This window comes from Alligator sinensis, unplaced genomic scaffold (genome assembly GCF_000455745.1).
Source record: "Alligator sinensis unplaced genomic scaffold, ASM45574v1 scaffold65_3, whole genome shotgun sequence".
In the NCBI taxonomy this organism is placed as follows: Eukaryota; Metazoa; Chordata; order Crocodylia; family Alligatoridae; genus Alligator; species Alligator sinensis.
This window is the reverse complement of record NW_005842203.1, coordinates 227,612-248,163: the sequence shown is the minus strand read 5'-3', so window position 1 is coordinate 248,163 and position 20,552 is coordinate 227,612.

The following is a 20,552-nucleotide window of genomic DNA, read 5'->3' as shown; positions in this document are numbered from 1 at the left end:
GGAAAGAGTTTTCTGCTGTTATTTAGTTTTGTAGCTTATTGGTAGTTATTAAAACAAGCCGTTCTGCTATTCATCAACCAAGTGTTGTGTCAGTTCTTAGAGCACTGGGTTTAAAAACACGTTTTTAAGTGCAACAGTCACTGTTTAGAAGAAAACATGATCATACACTGCATGCAGTTTATGTGCTGTAGAAAGTGTGTAACCTGCCCCAAAGTGATTCCAGAACATGGTACATTTCATAACAGAGGTGCTTAATAACAAGAAGATACAGGCAGCATTAAATAGAAAATCTCAATTTCTTTTATGTTGTACATGTATTTTATCCTATTTTATCTGAATACCTGCACACAGAGCATTTGATGAGTTCATTTAAAAAAAAAAAAAAGAAAAGAAAAATCAGAATCACTGAAAATATAAAAGTATGGGCCTTCCATAAAATACTTGTATCTATTTTTAATTTCAGTTAAAACTAATGAAATAAACCTTCAAGGTCCTGCAGACTACAGCCTGATAGAGATTTGTTTGAAAATAATCTAAAAAAGAATAAAGAAGAATAAAGACTAAAGATATAAATACTCGTGATGGTAGTACAAACTAATCATCCTTTAATTATGTGAGACAAGAAAGGACAGTCTCTCTCATTTTCTACCTTGCCTTGAACCCTAGTAATCAATGGGTTAATAATGCAGTAATAACAAACTGTATTTTTCTAACTTATATGGCATTTTGAAGCTAAAGTGGATTTTCATGCTGGGAGTGCCATCAGAAGAACATGACTTCAAACATAGCTAACTAATTCTACAAATACATTACCAAAATGAACAGCATTGCAGCCTACCCTGAACCTTCAGTACACAAGCAGTTTTGATATAAAGATTATCATAATGCATAATGTTAAAGGCACAGCTTTTCTGACATTTTTAAGAGTGCTTGCAGGCTAGGTTTGTTTATTTTCCATATAATTCAGATGTGGTTGCATAAAATTCCTGCAGCAGATGGATGTGTTTCATTACAGAGGTGGTGGATTCATGGTAGTTCAGGTCTCAAAGTCCTGATAGTTTAAACGGTAAACAAGAAAAATGGAAATGGAAAAACAAAAAATGGAATATGCAACCTCAAAGTTTTGTTCTCCACGATAAGTAACATGGGGGACAGGGTTTAAATAACACTGTATAATTATTTAGCCTGATCAGTTCTGGTTTATAATAATTAGGTCTACACATTCCTTTCACCTCTGCAGGCCAAATATAATTCACTTGTGTGTAATGTCCAAATCAACAGAATTAACTCGATTTCAGGCAACAGAGAAAAACCTCAAATAGTTTGTCTTTTTAAAGCTCATATGCATAAGGCTAGATGGAGGAACAAGAAATAATTGATCAATGTAGTCATTTTAAAGATATCTCAATGGCCCTAAATGTTCAAAAAAGGCAATGTTTTGGAAGCATTGTTTACAAGGAACCCTTGAAAGCAGAAATGTATTCTGAAGCTTAGCGGTATTATTTTACCCCAAAGATTTTTCTGTGTGTGTTACATATCAGCTCTAGAGTTGTTATCATAGCTGTTGCTGAAACCTCCAAGGAAGTTTTGTGTAATCTTTATGTAGGGGAAAAAAAGAAAAAAGCAAATGTCTGATAATATGCATATCATCTCAGACTTCACCTATTCACGTGCACAAGAGGAAATATATGTTCGATCTCTATTTTTCTTAACTGTTCATTTTCCTGTAGTTTTTCCTGTGTTCTTCCCTCAAAATGCTTATAAAGAAATCAATAGAACATACTTGTGCTATAGGTTGTAGCTAATTAGTAAGTAGGGTTTCATCAGCAGAGAGAGCTGTGAGAGATAAAAAAGAAAAAAGAAAGAAAGAGAATAGGCAGACCCAATCCTTTGTGGTTCTCAGGCTCAAGTTTACAAAGCACTTAGGCATGAATTAGTACCAGAGTCAGGGTCAGGCTGCTTTCTGGGTGACTCTAAGCATCATTTGTTTTCTGAGTGACTCTCAAACATCAGGCTGAGTGACTCCAAGAATCATAAAGTCCCTTAACTTCAGTAGGAGAGAAGAATACAACATATCTCGTAGGATCCAGACGTAAGGACTACTCACAAAAACCCCTATTTACATGACCAATACTTAAACTTGGAGGTAGTTCTCCTGTCACCTGTGCAGTGATTTCAGTGTGTTTGCTATAACTCAAGAATTTGCTCACATGCATTTGGCGGGGGGCAATAATAATATTTTCCCTCTCAGCATAACTGATGGTAAGGTGTTAAAAAAGAAATCCAGTCCCCATGCTTGAGAGAGCATTCATATTGTTCCCTCCCACAGTCCTTGGCATGGAAAGAAAGAGGAAACATAGTATCACCTTTCCTTCATATTAGCTAGCAGAGTAGACTAGCTATGCTGAAGGGATTTTGCTGTGCCGCATGAAGGGACATAGCAGAGACACTTTCCCTACAGCCTGGGACTTTCCAGGAGGTTTCCAATGGTTCCTTTAGGACAGTGTGACCCCACATCACCCCTTTTATGTGCAATATGAACAATCTAGCGCCAGTGATTATGAGTTGGCATTTTATAGCTTTGCAGGGCAGGCCTCTGCCTTTTTCTTGGATATTAACCTCTGATCTGAACCAAATTAATTCAGTTTTATAAAGAATATACTAGTAAAGCCCTGTAGCTGTCCTTTGTCTTGCAATTTTGGAATTTAAAAGTAATAATGATTTCAAAGTTAAAAATTCATTATCTGAGATTAAAGTAGTTAGGAAAGATCAATTACGCTGTACCAGAAAGAATAATTGATTTCCTTCACAGATTATCAATATTTGAGACAAGAGTCATGGACTTTCTGGGGAGTGTTTGAGCGGAGCCCTTTACCCTGCCCCCCTTGTCTCTCTAGTCTGAGCTGACTTAGCTGAGAGTACCACCTCCATATTCATTCAGGCACAGGGGTCACCTAGGATGCATTAGATTAACAGACAAAAGCACAGGTACTGTCTTTGGGAAGTGATCCAAAAGTGTGATTTAAATATAAAGATAGTTCAAGATTGTTCAAGATAAGACTCATTTCCCCGCTCTTCAGTTATATGGATGCAATGCGGGTTTTTTTCCACTGAGGTTTTCTGGGCTGCTGCAATATCATCTTTCTGAGGAAAAAATCTTCTCATACATGGAGCAGAAGTCTCAGAGAAACTAACCGTGTACTAATTCCCTAGAAGAAGTGCATTTCAATAGTAAACTTGAACATGGACAACTGGTGCCGCCTTAGTCACGGGACACACATGCCCCCCCAACAACCAGTCAGTGACCTGGGGGGGGTGTTCCCCATAGCCGAGTCCCCTCATTGCAGATTCTGCTGCCCCGGGGGGGAGTCCCCCCATGCCCATTGTGCCAGCTGATTGCTGCAGCCATTTCCGAAAGTGGCTGCGACCACTTCCGGGAGTGCAACAGCACTCCACTCCCTGGCTGGCACTTGTAGGGACGGCACCAGCACTCCTGCCTGCCCGCCCTGCCCATCACCTAAGCAGTGAGCGCAGCCAGTCAGGGGGTACACCAGCACTCTCAGGGGTGCACTTGCACCCCCGTGCACCCCTTTTGCATTGCCACTGAACTTGAATAATATGACTGAAAAGGTTGAATTGGTGCATTATATTTCATTTATCATTGCAAAAATCTTTCATTCGGAACAACTGTACACTATTAATGCCCTCCCATTACACACCTTTCTCTGTGCATCCCATTCTGTCTCATATCTAGAAACAACTAGATTAAGATTACACCAAGATATATTATAACAAAGTGGGTACCTTGCTGTCAATGAATGTTATGTAGTGACTGTTAATGTTCTCTTACATTATCCACACCAAAATAAATAGCAATAATGTGTATTATGGTTCAGTGCCTTTAAATAAAGTCCTGTGTATTTTAGATGTCATATTTTTATTATACAACTTAGACTTCGTTAGTTTGAAAAACTGCTTTAATTACTCTGTGTGCACATTTTGTGTTTGCATGTGTGTGAAACTGGAGTTGTTTCAGCTTCTTAGAAAGAATGCTGCACAGTTTCTAATGTGTAACTGAACTTTTTCCCCCCAAATCGTGCAATTCCCTGCACTCTAATTTGTTACCCATGCCTTATTTGCATAATTGCCTTATTGTTATTGTTGTGTTTAATCCATACAAAATGCACATTTTAAATGACAGTTCATTATTAGTACAGCGATTTAGAAAATCTCTGTATGGTTATTTCTCAAGAACCATGCTGCAATATTCAAATTACTCTATTCAGGTTACCAAAACGTCTGTTCTGTTGGGCTCTATACTCAGAATTATCAAGCTGTTTTCTGGCAACAAAGTTACCTCCTCAGTTTCCCATTTCCTTTAGATGAAGTAAGAAACATTTCAACACTTACCTGCATGAGAGGGTAATAATAATATCATAATAATAAAAAAATTAAGATTAATACAGTTATGACAAGTATTTTTGTCAAATTGCTGCATGCATTGATACGTTAACTTTTTCCCAAAGTTGTCTCTGATCTATCTAATCAGGTTTTTAGATAGGGACCCATCACCATTATAACTGGCAGCACCACTTTGCAGCTGAAATAGCTGAAATTACTACTATCTGTTAATATTGATTACTATGAGAAAAAGTGGGATTGCCTGCTGATCCAGTATACTTCCATTGCCCTGCAGAAATGGAGACAGATCTCCACATTTCTTTCATACAATTGAGCAAAGAGAGTTCTAGGGGTAGAAATAATCTAGGGGTGGGATTTGATGGGCGCATTATGTATGACCTGAGCTAAATGTCTGTGGTGGTGGAAACAGGTTCCAACCTTAATGAACCACAGTAACCTCTTGCAGCTTTTCTTTTTTGGAAGATGATTTCTCCATGTACCCAGCTCCCCCAGTCTCTGGCAGAGTACACAGTTCATTTTTGGTTATCTCACATTTGGATTGCTGTAAACAGACTGTGGGCGAGTCTTCCTGCTTCCTTTGTCTCCTATTTACCATCTGTCTAGAATGCAGACAGAAAGTGAGCCTTAGTCTTTAACTCAAAATTATCTTGTTTTCTGAGTTCTACTATCTGCTCATTATCCAGGAAAAAAAATTTTTTTTTTAACTGTCAACAGTGCTTACAGCATTTTGATCTATGGTTTCTGCTCATTTAAATGTACTTCCAAAGAGTTGTCCCTTCATGCTTTAGCTATGGATCTGAGAGCAGGCAGGGTAGATTTTCACCTTAGGCCTCCTCTAAATATACAGGTGAAGGTACGATGGGATCTAATATGCTATTTACACAATTGTGCCTCCTGCCACATCAGCTTGGACTCCCCCTGCACTGAAAATAAGCAAGCTCCCACTGCTGAGAAGCCCCTTCAGTTGAGAGGCTCCCCAGCTGCAGGGGTGCCCCATGCATACCCAAGGCTGGCAGATGCCTCCTGTGGCAACCCCCCACCCCCACCCCTGGGAATGTGGGAAACTCCTGGGGTGGAGGGATCACCTTGTGGTGATCCTCCAGCCTCGGGGGTTTCCCATACCTTGGAGCCCTAGGGATCATGGCAGCCATGATCCCCAGAATCTGGGGGTTTCACTCACCCCCACAAGCCCTAGAGATCACAGCTACCACAGTCGCTAGGGTTCAGGGGTGTTTGAAAACCCCCGGCCCTGAGGATTACAGCTTCTACAATCCCTAGGGTTTGGGGGGTTTTCACTGGGCATCCCCAGCTGCAAGGGAAGCCCCTTAACATGTGCAAATTAAAGCTTGAAAACAACCAGCTATGAAGTTAGTACACATTTTCAAGGTCTAGTTTTATAGCTGATTGGAGATTTCTATTATGTAATATCTAATATCCCCAAGACCCCCCCTCAAGAAGGCGGACGCCGAGATCCGGCGGCTACTCAAGAAGTGGCTGCACCTGCTGCTAAGAGCCAGCAACAAGGTCCTGCACATCCCCTACTGGCAGGGAGGTGCCAACGTGCCCCACATGGGAGACCTCAGCAACATTGCAGTGGTCACCCACGCCTTCCGCCTCCTGACCTGCCCGGATGCAACGGTAAGTATCATCGCTGACAGTGCCCTGGAGGAGACCACGCACAAGAGGATTGGGAGGCAGCCCACCGGACGTGACATGGCACCTTCCTGAGCGGCTCACTGGAGGGCGAGTTCAGCTGAGATGGCGGGGACTTTGCCTCGCTGTGGAGCCGAGCCTGCAACACCACGCGCCACCTCAGGAAGCGCATTGGCTGCGCCTGGACCTGGACCGAGGAGCACCGGGAGCTGGGAGTCTCCTTGCAACCAGCCCCACACACCGACCCCGTGACCGTGACGCCCCGCACGAGGACCTTCCTGGAGAGGTTCCTGAAGGACACCGTCTGCAACAAGTACGCCGGCGACCTGAGGGCCAAACCCGACCAGGGCAAGGTCTTCGAAGTCACCTCAAAGTGGGACTCCAGCAACCACTTCATGCCCAATGGGAGCTTCACGCGCTTCGCAGACTGGCACTTCCTCCACCGTGCCCACCTCAATTGCCTGCCTCTGAACGGGGCCGTCCGCCTCGGCCACCGGGACAAGAGGTGCCGACGATGCAGCTACATGGCCAAGACCCTCCCCCATGTGCTGTGCAGCTGCAAGCTGCACGCCAGGGACTGGCAGCTTCGCCACAACACTGTCCAGGACCGCCTGATGAGGGCCATCCCGGCCGCAGCAGGGCAGGTCTCCGTGAACCGCACCGTCCCGGGCTGCGAGAGCCAGATGCACCCCGATATCATCGTCACCAATGAGAAGGCCAAGAAGATCGTGATCGTGTACATCACCATCCCGTTCGAGAACCGGCACCAAGCCTTCACCAACACCCGGGCTTGCAAGCAGAAGAAGTACGCCCTGCTGGCCAACACCCTGAGGGGCCACGGCTACGATATGACGGTCGACACACTCATCGTGGGAATGCTCGGAGCCTGGGACCCCAGCAACGAGAGCGTCCTGCATGACTGCCACATCTCCTGCCTTTATGCCAAGCTCATGCGCTGCCTCATGGTGTCCAAAACCATCCGTTGGTCCCGTGACATCTACGTCGAACACATCACGGGCCACTGCCAGCACACGGACCCCACCAGAAGAACAGCCGCCAGACCGGACCCAGAGGGGACCGCCTGAACACCCACCTCTGCACCAGATGGACCTTCGCTTCAAGAGGATTCTTCAGCAACGGATGACCCTGCTCCACCCGAAGAGGACCCCCGCGACCGGGCTTAGTTGGCTAACTTTGTATCAACTGTAACCTAGTTGCATTCCCCTCCTCACCCCCATCCTTCTATTGTTAGTCCCTCACCCGGGCGCTATGTATTTCCCTATTGGGTTTGTCAGCTTTTTTCTGGATTTACAATCGTAAACATCTACTAATAAAAGTCAATCTACTTTGCATATGTAGCTGGCCTCCAGGTAATTGTCCAGTTCACTGGTTAATTGTGTAATACCTGTAACATGTAGAGTGGGCCTTACAGACTAACCAACGTATGTATGTATGTGTTTATATATAAACACATACATACATACATATATATATATATATATATACACACACACACACACAGATATATATATATATATATATATATGTATGTATGTATGTGTTTATATATAAACACATACATACATACATATATATATATATATATATACACACACACACACACAGATATATATATATATATATATATAGTACAAGCTTTTGTGAGTTCAAGATCACTTAATCAGATGCTGTGAAAGGAAATACACAGAGCAGTGTATAAAACACAGAGTGTTTGGATCTGTTTGTGAAATACCTTTTGTATCCTCTGCCATTTTTAACTGAAGGATATTTGGCCCTGAGCTGGTTATGACCTGGATTCTGGGTTTTCTGTTTCCCATGGAAAAACAAAGAAACATGCAGATTTTACCCAAAGAAAACATGGATTTTTTTTACGTTAACAGAGAAACCCACGGATTTCACTCTTTTGCAAAGAGCTCTCGTAAGACTGGCAGAGCTGCAGCCTGCAAGGGGCTAGGGAAGGAGGGGGAAAAGGGCAGTCAGGCAGGGGGTGCCATGTGCATATATATGCACATGCTGCCAGGCAGCCTGGAGAGCAGCTCCCTCAGGTAAGTCAGGGGATGATTGAAACCCCCATAAGGAGGGTGTTCGGCAGGGCTGGAGCTCAGGCTGGGGTTGGGGGGATTGGGGCTGTAATGCATGGCCTCAGGACCCCAGTAGGAAGCAGGATATAGCTGTGGGCAGCTCATCTGGGGGGAGGGGTTGGGGCCAGCTCTTTGCTACTATGCACACTCTTCGGGGGCTCAGACTTCCCACCCTGCTGCCCTCCCCTCAGGCCTCCACAGCCCAGTGGGTGTGACCCAGCACTGCAAAGAAAAGCGGGAGCATGCAGGGAAGCTTCGTGCCACTGTGAGCTCTGCACTGCCCTGGCAAGGCACCCCCTACCTGTGTGGCAGCAGTGGGAGCAGTGGTGCGCGGTTGTGCCCCTCGCTGCTGTGGGGCCTGCAGGGGATGCCTCACCAAGGAAGCACAGAGCTTGCAGTGGCAAGGAGCTTCCCTGTGAGGCCTCACTCTCCCCTGCACTGCTGGGCCACAAACACTGAGTTGTAGAGGCCCCAGGGGAGGGCAGCAGGGTGGTGAACCCAAGCCCACAGCATGCCGCCTGCGCCCGTCCCTGTCCCAAGCACAGATCTGGGGGGTATCATCCTCCCTGCACCCCTGGGAGTGCACACAGTGGCAGAGAGACAGTCTCACCCCCCACTCGAGCCCACAGCAGACAGGTAGCAGGCAGCAGGGCGGGGATGGAGCTGGGCTCCATGCTCCACCGCAGCAGCTGCCAGCTCCTGTGGATGGCAGTGAGGGTTCAGGCAGTGAGGGGCATCAGCAGGACCAGGGAGGAGTGAGCGGTACCAGCAGGACCAGGGGTTGTCGGGGAGTGAGGGGCACCAGCAGGACTGGGGGCAAGTGTTGTGGCTTTAGAGTGAGGAGCCTGGAGATGCATTCTGTGAGCAAAGTGGGCAGGGGGAGCTCTGATTTTCCATGATAAAAAACCCAAAATCAAATACCAAAACTTATAGGTATTTAGAATTTATTTTATTATAATGATGAAGGCACTGGTAGGCATTGTGTTCAGCTGATATCTATATACAGTGGCCTTTCATTTTTGTCATGGATTTGGTGTTTTTAATCAGAGAATTTGTGATTTATATTTTTTTATCAGAGAATTTGCAATTTTTTATCAGGGAAAACCAGGATCCCTGGTTATGACGCTTTTCTATTTGTCTGTCTTACTAATAATTCCTCCCATGTTTTTAAGACCAACATTTCTATAAACAATTTTTCCATTTAGTTTTGATGTACAGTACATGTCCAGAATATTTTACTGGGGGTTTTTTTATGGTTCTTGTCTTTTTTATATTGAAATTACAAAATATGTAACTTTATTAAAATACATACTTGAAAAGACCTAAGAGCTTGCTGAGCTGCTTTTTTTCCATTATTACCTTTCAGAACTAGTTTTTAAAATATTACACTGATATATTCATTGGCCTCTGTCACTGAAGGAAATGGCAATATTCCTGTTACGTTCAATAATGCAAGATCAAATCCTGAGGGAATAAGAAATCAAGAAAACTTTTCAGTATCTATATAGATCCTTTCCAGCCTCTAATAATAAATATGGTGGGTTGCTCTTTGTGGTCTATATTCCCAGGCTCCTAAGAGTAATAATTTACTAAGAACTGCTGTTACACAAATGTAAGGAAATTAAACTAGTAATTACCTCAAGTAACCATTTTCCAATTCACATAGCACCAATGACAGACCGCACATTTATTTAACTTTTTATTATGACACCATTAACTATACCACAACTGTGATGGAAGAACTATATTCCTCATTTGTTTGACAAAAACAGACCTTTATTTGTACAGAATTTTCTTTATGGCAAGCCAAGTACATTGTCTGCCTGCATCTGACAGAATTAGCATCTGAAAAACTTGTTTGCATTCCCATTTTGTATAACAGGCTGTTTATGTAAGGATTGCAAATGGAAGGAAAACATATCACCTTCCAAGGACATCAGGTAAGTTGAAGACAATAGAAAAAGAATACTTCATGAGGTATTCATCTATTCAGCTGTCTTGATGAAGGCTGAAAGGTTGTCATTTGTACAAATATAAAAAACAGAACCTACCTGAAGTGAATTACAATGAACTTCAAGAATTAGTATTTTAATTATTTTAAATAGTTGAATGTGATTTCCTTAAGCTTTTGGCAACTATGAAGTGTTCTATACCAATGGGGAGTAAATAAAAAAACCTGCTCCTTGAATACTTAGATACTATAATGATAGGTGCTACAAACGTTCTTATAATAGATGTGAAACAGATATAAGCACATAAAACTGATGAGAAATGTGTAGATGGTTTAGTAAAGCATGCTTTTGTAGTTACAATACATAAGATTAAATTTCAGCTGACTGTCTTCAATCTTCTGGGCAGAAAATAATTAGGAACATAGGACATAGGACTCAAAAGGACCCCCTGGGTCATCTACCACAAGCAACTATATCATATAATCCTTTTCATGAATTTATCAACATGCATCTGGGAACTACTTATTTTGTTTTCCTCTACTATTTCTAGTGGGGGACTTTTCCAGAATATTATTCTTCTCCTTATTTTCTAGCCTAAATATGTTCCTGGTGAGTTCATACTCATTTGGTCTTGTCCATTGTCCTTTAGTTGAAGCAGCCCTTCTCCCTCCCTTGTGTTTACTGCCAGATGTAAAGAAGGATTGTGTTCCTTCTTAGCTGTGCATCAGATGTGTAACAACAACAGTTGGCACCCTGGGCAAATGCCATGGAGTGAGTGGAGAAAGGTGGCTCTGAGGTGGGAGAGGGGACACACATGGATTCTGAGAACAGGCGCGGGCATGCCTGGGCTCCAAAAGCAGAGGGCAGATGCACATATTTCTGTGAGCAGGGGGCTAGGGTGGTGTGGCAGTCTTCCCATGTCCGGAACTCCCAAACAGTCCCCAACTGAGCTGCTGCTGCCACCGCTGAATGCTCTGCCCACCGCAGCTGGTGCCAAGGACTGGTTTGGAATTCCTGGCATGGGGGAGCTGTGGGGCTGCTACTGCTGCCAGGGCATGGACTGCACAGGGGTGGGGGAGATTCCAGCACCCCTCCCAACTCAGAATCTGGGATGGGTGCCCAGTGGCCATGTGTAGGAGGTGCACATGTACCCCCTGAGAGCACTGGTGCATCCCCTGACAGGCCACGCTCACTGCTTAGGCAATGGGCAGGGGGGCAGGTGGGAGCACCGGTGCCCCCACTGTGAGTGCTGGCTGGGGACTGGGAGCACTGGATGAAGTGCCGTGGCCACTTCCTGGTCAGCAAGATTGGCTGCAAGGGACTTCCTCCCCTCCAGTCGGCAAGATTGGCTGCGGGGGGACCCCCACCCAGTCACTGACTGGTCACTGAGGGAGCACGTGGCCCCCCTGACTAAAGGTGGCACCAGTCACCCATGTGGGTGCCCCTCTCCCCTACCCCTAGTTACACTACTGCCTTGTATTGCTACCACAGGCCCCTTTAATGTCCCCTGATAAGACACAATCAGATCATTCTAATTGCCCTTCTCTACATCTGGGTTGTTTTGAATTCCTTTTTCATAAACACAGGTCACATGAATTGTAAAAGTATACATAACACAGGCTCACAAGTGGCTTGTGTAATGGTGTTAATACATCCCAACTTCTATTATGGTGAGGAAGAAATTACCCCTGCGTATTCCCACAAAAGTTAAGCACAACTTCAGGTTTCTTCTTCCTCATATTCCAAGCTCATTTAGGTTTTGACATTCAGTCCCTACCTAAAAATAATACTTTCCACTAAGTAATCAAGGGTAAAGGATAAGGGCTCTCCATTATTTTTGTTAAATGAAGGTTTCTCATTGTCACATAAACCTTGAATAAATTCCCTACGTAATAAAGGTTAGGCTTATTTTTTTGTAGTCACATGTACCTACCAGCCACAGATTAACTGTGGTGGCAGGAATGACATACATAATTATGCCCATTGTGAATTTCTGCTTTTGGGTGGAGCTCAAAAATTTGGCTTAGTGCATTTATAAACTGCTGGATAGAGGTAAACATTACATTCCTGCAGGCTGAATTCACTACATTAGTCCTTTGAATGACCTACATTTTTAATTTGGCATGAAACTACTTCAAGCTAGGTAGTGAAACTAATGAGGCTGCCACAACTGTGCAAAGCAATAATCAACAGTTACTTTATTGTTGTAGAGTGCATTAAGCCTATGCATGAAGTGAACTGAGATGGGTTTACTTGTTTCACAAAAAAACCCATCATGTGCGTTCATACTGTTTCTGTGAAAATGAATAAACATTCCACGTGTACATGATGAGTGGAGAAGGTCCAAGATCATTAGTTATTTTGAAATAAATGTGAATAAATCAAAAAACACGCTGTACAAGAGAAATTCAGAGCTCTAGTAGATTCTGCTCCAGAACATTAACCCCGTGTAATTCACCTAACAATAGTCACAAACAGCAACAAAAAATAGAAGAATCAAAAACATAGAAGTGTGTGTATTCAGATAAAATAAATACATTGCACATTGATAAAAGTACCACTTTTCTAATCACTGAGCACAATAACTTGCAGTGAGATCAGACATCTCTTTCTCTTCAGTATTTCTTGTGTCATGCTGGTTTATCATCACTTCTGGCAAACAAAGTAGCTGTACAATGTAGGAGGATCTTTTCTGCTGTTGTTGTGCATCTGTTTACTTTCTCGAGATAGCACCAGTGGATCAAACAGATGCCATTATTGGGCACTTCTCAACCATTTTCAAACTGGACAGGGTCACTATGCCTCAAACCTATACCAATGGGGCCTTAGCAATGACAACAAATGCCATTGTAGACAAGTTCAAACCTTGTCCCACATTGTTGACTTGTGTCCATTTAGTGTTACCTGGTAGCTTTCAAGCTCTTCACACTGGTGATGACATCACATTAAGATGGCTGAAACAATATGCCAAAACCACATACTGTAAAAATCAAAATGAAATGTGTACAGGAGATTCCAAGGGCAGTTAACCTCTCCTGCTGGATATGCAGAGTTCTCCTCAGACAATGCCTCAAACCTGCTTTTTAGGTGATGTGCAAGTATGCACCTCAATGGGATGCCCCCGGAGACACTTCTCTCTACACACTGCACGACACCTCTGCGGACTCAGAAGGAGGTTCCAGAAGAACTGCGGATAACTGACATTTTGCTTGACTTACCACACCAAAAAACCCCCAAAACAAACAGAAAAGCAAAGTTTGGGGTCTACTGATTCTCTTTCCTTTTTTAGCACAATGAAAAACTGGTTTGTTTGAAATTATCTGAATAATATTTTTGCAATTACTCAAAACAGCAAGTTTTATTTTAAAAAAACATGTTCCAAGTGAAAAGTTTGCCCAAAGCTAGTTTCCAGTTGCTGATTCCCAGAACAGTTAGCAGCCAAGTACAAAACACGACCCACTTCACACACCAAAGCTACCACCCATTCTGCTTGAAAATGGATACAAGCTTGCTGGCTTTTAAACTCCATGCTTCTCAGTGCCTTCAATGTGACATGAATATCAGGTTTTTTGCAACTTGTCCACCTCAATTCCTTCTCCTCTACCCTTCCAATATCAGTACAGGTCACATATACACTTCTATATTTTGTTTATTACAGAGTTGACTTTAGTTGTACTCCTTTAACCAGTGAGTACTACATTGGGCATGTTCTCTGTAGTTTAAGGAGTATACTTTGGATGCTTGGCACCAGAACTACTCTTGGATCTGGCTCAGATTCCCAGTCAAGGACCTTATAACCATTGCTGATCACCCACATCCTGGTCACTGAGTGTACTGAACTAGTTGTATGTAGAAAGCTAAACTGGAAATTTGTTTCTAATGTAGGATAACTATTTGCTTGGTCAATACATTTGTTGCTCTATAAGCTACATCCATATACATGTGCTAAGTCAATTAACATGGCTTATTTAGTGCGGAGAAGACTGAGGGGAGATTTAATAACAGCCTTCAGCTACCTGAAGGGTAGTTATAAAGAGGATGGAGCTAGACTGTTCTTAAGTGGTGGCAAATGACAGAACAAGGAGCAACAGTGTCCAGTTACAGCAGGGTTGGTTAGGTTGATAGTTAGATTGATATAGAGGAAAAACTCTCGTGGAGGGGGTAGTAAAGCACTGGAACAGGTTACCCAGAGAGGTTGTGGAATCTCCATCCTTGAAGGTGTTTTAAGCCTCAGCTAGATAAAGCCCTTGCTGGCATGATATAATTGGTGATGGTCCTGTTCTGAGCAGGGGGTTGGACTAGATGACCTCCTGAGGTTCCTTCCAACCCTGATTTTCTATGATTCTAAGACCTACATCAAACAGTAAATAGCACTTTTCTTTGCCTGTAGTCAATAGAACTACATTTTTTTATAAGGAGAACTACTTCCTGAAGAGTTAGGTGTTTTATCAAAATAAATGTTGATCAATGAGACTAAATTGCAGTTAGAATATTATACCTGATTGCTTTGATTTATTTAAATTACTCAGTGTGTCAATGAAACCTGCTGAGACTTGTCTTTCTTCTTTCACAAACCAAGGCAAACAAAATCACACAAATGCCAAACTAGTATAATGAAAGTCCTGGTTTATTAGTTACGTGAGCTGGAAGGACAAGAGATGGTGTTAATTCATCTGGAATTAAAGGTACACAAAATTGTTCCCATAAGTCAGTAAACAGGCTGAACTTAGTATCCTTGTAATATTATCTATATGACTAAAAAACCTTAAGAACCTTTCACAGGAGCTGACAACAGTCCTATCAATGCCAATTCACTTTAACACTCAATTCTACCAAATCTGCACTTCTTTTTCTGTACCACAACACACTTAAAACTTTTTACCCATCAACTCCAGGGAAGGAAGGTGCACTAACTTACCTTTCTCCCTGCCTTTTGTGTCCCATTAATGGGGTCCTTTAAAGTCACTTACTGGTTATTCAACATATCTTCCCTTTCCTTCGGAGTCTCTATATAGTGCCACTGCTCTGCAGTTCTGCAAAGGTGTTAGGAGGCTACCTTTTTCCCTTCTTTTAAGCATCCTAGCTTACCTAAACCACAATGGTAGCAGCACCTAATAAAGAGCCCTCACAATTGCTTATTAAGCTTCACTGTTCACACCCAGAAAAAGCAGATGTTGGAATTCAAATATTAGTATGTCCATGTGCAATGGCAGTTGATACAGTAATTAAAAAATGAAATGCAAGTGGATTAACCCAACATTTTAGGGTTCCCAAAAGACTCCAGATAAATGGCATGGAAGGTAAACAGCCCAAGAAGCTCTCCCAAAGGCACTTCAAGATGGAGGGGTGATTTCAAGCACTCAACAGAAGGAACAGCTAGTGTGGCTAGGGAATAACTGCTGGGTAGGCTTAATGAACTGCATCAGGTTAGGTCTCCCAAATGTTAATGTTCATCATCTGCTACTCCCCATTGCTATAGCTCAGGGGTTTTCAACTTTTTTTAAACAAGTGTACCCCTTGTGCCTCAGTTTCAGCCCAGGTACCCCTTTATATTTTTTTCTTGGTTTTAAGGAGTGGTGGTGTTGGCTACAAAGGACCAACTCACAGGATCATAATAAATTCTAGTTTATTGGACAGGATGTGAAGTTACCAATACATTAGTTATGGGTGGTATTGGTCACCTTAGCACATACACACACACACATGCACTCACTCATTCAGACCCATGTAGGATAGTGTATAGTAGCTGCTTTAATGATTGTGGGACCACTGGTGTCAGTATATCTACCTATCCGAGGCCCTGGAGTCAGCTGTTGATGGTCAGCTTCCTTCAAGGCGATGTCTTCTCCAGAAGGGGGTCGCCTGCTTGTCCTGCTGTCTCGGTAGGTCAGGTGCTAGACGAGAGGGCACTACTGAGGGTCATGCTTCACTACCTTTTATCCCCTTCTGGCAGACTTGTGTAATCCCCCAGCATCACCTTGGCTACCCAATCCGGAGGTCGCTGTCCCACATGGGTCTTGAGTAGTACCTAACAGCTGTTAGTCACAGGGGTCTCTGCCTGCTGGTACCTGAAGTTTTGGGTGTCCACCCCTGATTTATTGACTTAATGGCTGTATTGTCATGGATTACAGGATTAATCCATAGGGTGAGTACTCAGTTCCAAGTATCAGTTCTTTAGCTTGATTAGCTTAAAATGGAGTTTCTTTGGCTAGGCTATTGTCTACTGATGACCATCATTCACTCAGATTCACTCAACAGATTTTATCACTTTACAATTACAATTTCAATGCCGTTTTAACAACAGTCCAGAGTGTAACTTCATTCTACAGGGAGTACATTCCTTAAGAGTTTAAAAGTATAAAATATAAAATACAAAATGTCATGGTAAAGATGAGACACATGAAATATGAAAATGCACTGTGAGAAATATATAAAAATGTATTGTGAGGCAGTGAGGATCAAAGACTACTTGGGACAGTATGTGAGTTAGGTTAGCACAGGATATATTTACAGACTTTGCAGCGGATATTTTAGTTCTTTTGTTTTCTTTAGTGACGTTGAACTTAACTGAGATGTAGATGTAGTTTCTAGGCTTCTCCTACAGAAAGCCACTTCAGCTTTCTGGCTTGCCCTGAGTCTCGCCACACCCATGTAATGAGTGTGCTACGTCTCTGCCAATACTTAGAAGGAAAAGAAATGCACAAAATGGGGCGGGGGGCAGGGTGCAGGCAAGAAGGGGCTTCTGTTATATCCATGTCCATATGCAGGTGCAGACAGACATGCAGGTGCATACACAGACACACATGCAGGCACACACAGACACATACACACACAGACACCCAGCAGGTAAGTGCATGTGGAGGTAAGGGGTGGGGCAGGTGAGAGAGAAGGGGCTGGGGTTGGGGGGGGAGGGCAGATCAAGAATATGGGGTTGGGGGGGGATGGGAGATCAAGAATGTGGGGGGAGAGTGTCTCTGCCTGCTCCCAGGAGCAGGGCCGGGAAGGTGAAAGCAGCGTTGCCCCTCTGTAGGCCGCACATGCACCTCCTGGCCAGCCAGATGTGGGGGGCAGGGGTGCTGGGACTCGCACATGACAGCTGCCACCACCCCGCACCAGCACGGCCATGCCCCGATCTGCTTTGCTGCGGCCAGTTGCATGTGCAGCTCTGCGGGCTGGTGATGGGTGAAGCACAAGGTGTGAGGCACATCAGTAGCCCGCAGAGCAGCACATGCAACCATCTGCATAAAAGAAGCGCGGGGCACGGCAGCAATGGCAACTTCCACGTGCAAGCCTCCTTCCCCCACCCCCCATCCAGCCTGCCGGGCAGCATGTGTGTGGCCGGCAGAAGGGCACCACTGTTCTCACCCCCCCAGCCCTGCTCCTGGGAGCAGGTACAGAGTCTGAGATGAGGTCGGGGGTGGGGAGGTGTCGTGGTGTGCCACGTGGGGCTAGCAGTGCCCAGTGAGTCTCTCCCCACCCCCTGGGTAAGAAGCAAAGTATGGGAATGCACCAGAGGGGAGACTGCCACCGTGTCCCAAGGCATGCTGCATCCCCACCCACCTGTCCACCTGCGTGTACCTCCTACAGGCTAAGTACCCCTGGGGGTACACGTACCCCTCATTGATAACCCCTGCTATAGCTGAACACTTTATGCATTTTTATCTTTGAAATCGAAGTTCCATATAAAAATTTATGGTGCTCAAAGGGTGTAAGTGCACTAACCTCACTATGCATCCCCTCAGTAACTATCATTTGCAGTGTGGTGAGTGAGTCTTGCTGTTTTTGTTACTCCTATGCTCCTTTTAATATTTCTTCACTTATAAGATCCAAGGTTCAATATTGTTCAATCACTTATTTTTTTCCAAATCTAGTAATAAATAAATGGCCTATAGCACAGACAGATGTAGATTATATTTTAGAATGAATCCACTGCATAATACACACAACGCTATCATCCCAACCAGCAGCGTCTCACTTTTACTTTCATTATGGTTGGGTATTTTTCCCCACTGTGTTTATATGCAATGTAGCCCAATCAAACATAGTTTTGCAGCTCTGTTCCCAGAAATTTTTCATGTACATTTTTTGGTTGATGCATTAGGTTTCAGGGGATTTGTTTCCTTCCCCCTTTTCAGTTTTTTGGGGGTTTTCTTTTAAGAATAGCACTTAAAACACAGGTGGGGCTTAACAAATAATAATAATAAAAAAATCAAAAAGACTTCTACTCTAATAATTGTGTATAGTGGCCTCATGTCCTAGGGATGACACAGCCCCTTTCTCTTCTGTGCACACTATCAGCTTCCTTGGTCAGTATTCAGGGACAATACCCTTACATTATTTCTTCTCTCACATAGGTGGCCGAGTATTAGGAAGACTAGTAGCTCCATCTCCTCCACTGTGTTGGCTAGGTGAGCTGAGCTACTGTTGAAAGGAAGGAAACTGCTACTGGTATGTAGATTGGTTTGTTAGACTAGATTTTTTGTTTTCCCCTGGAGCAATATTTGAGGCTCTGAGAGCTACAATTCCCCTTTTTTGCACACAAAGCATCAAAACTATATGCTCCTTCTTATTCAGTACAGATTGTACAGTTAGAATCTGATCATATAAACAGAGCATTTTAAAATCTATTGTTACTACATATGCTAAATCAAAAATACTTACTAGAGAAATAATACCAGCTCAATCCTTCCCCAGTGGACTTGCACCACTTGATAGACACATAATATATGCCAAAAAATGAGGAAGCTCAACTTACAGACATTTTCAAGGGCTATGATTCCATGATCCTGGAAGACCTATACTACTATAAAGCAGCATAAAACTACTAAGTCATAACACCACCCCCTGGAAACTGGATACAACATAAGAACTATAACCCTAGCATACATTAGACTTAACATACATCAATCTCTGAGTTATAGATCCAGCACATTTTATACCGTATAAGTAGCTGAAGGAACAGTCTGACTCAACTCTGTGCCTGTAAGGGATATTGGTTTGCAATACTGAAGCGAAATTATTTTCATAGATTTTCATAGGTATTAGGGCTAGGAAGGGACCTCAGAAGATCATCGAGTCCAGCCCCCTGCCCCAGGGGTAGTAAGTCAGCTAGGGTCTTGCTGGGGCAAGATAAGCATCCAAATGTTTCTTGAAAGAGTCCAGAGCAGGTGCTTGCACCACCTCTGGAGGCAATCTATTCCAGGCCTTGGGGGCTCGGACAGTAAAGAAGTCTTTCCTTATGTCTGGCCTAAAACAGTCATGCAGGAGTTTGTGACCGTTTGACCTTCCTTTGGGGTGCTCTGGTGAACAGGCATTCCCCCAGATCCTGATGCACACCCCTTATATACTTATAGGCTGCCACCAGGTCACACCTGAGCCTGTGCTTTTCCAGGCTGAAGAGTCCCATGGCTCTCCGCCTCTCCTCATAAGAACTGTTCCTTTGTCCTCTGATCATGCATGTGGCTTTCCTCTGGACTCTCTCAAGTTTCTCCACATCTTTTTTTGAATTGTGGAAACCTGAACTGGATGCAGTACTCCAGCTGTGGCCTCACCAAGGCCAAGTACAGAGGGAGGATAAATCCTGAGATTTGTTTGAGAAGCATCTATATATACAAGCCAGAGTTTTGTTCGCTTTACCTGCTGCGACATCACATTGGTAGCTCATGTTCTTTTGTGCTCAGTCATGACTGCCAAGACGCCAATGAGCCATTATTGTAAAACTAGATTCTGAGGAAAAATCCTTGCCCCTTCTTTCACTAGCCTAGAACACCACCTATTTACTTTCCTCCCATTGTCCCGTTATTTTATGGTTATACTACCACAGTTACCCTTTATATTTATCTTTTTAAAAATTAAGTGTTTGCTTTAAAAATGTTAAAACTTAGCATAGATATACAGTTATAATATAGCAATGGATAAATTATATAAAATTATATAATTCACTAATTGTTGTCAACATTGCTAAGGCTATAGCAAACACATATATATTTGTTATACAGTTTTGCTAATTTACCAATAGTATGTTAGTAATTAAACTTTAGGCTCAGGCCTTCTAATAAGCTATTTAATGTTATGCCTTTCTTGATTAACCTAAATTGCAGAACCAACCATTTACTTTGCCTGACATGTTATTTACTTTAGGCATTTGGCTAGCATGCTATACGCAACACTGAGAAAGTTTACACCGAGGTTACAAGGAACTTTAGGTGTTTGCAGATTTAAAAAAACAAAACAAAACAGCGCTTTAAACTTAGCATGTTCCTGCAACAAGCCCCATGCATGCCCAAAAGATTTAGTGCATTACTCCTATCAGGTTCATTCAATGTCTGTAAAGATTGGGCACTTTTGTGGGGCTTTTTTGCCACTTTTGTCTGATAGCCAATTGAATCAGATGTAGCCAAAAGTGCCAAAAAGCCCTGCTGAA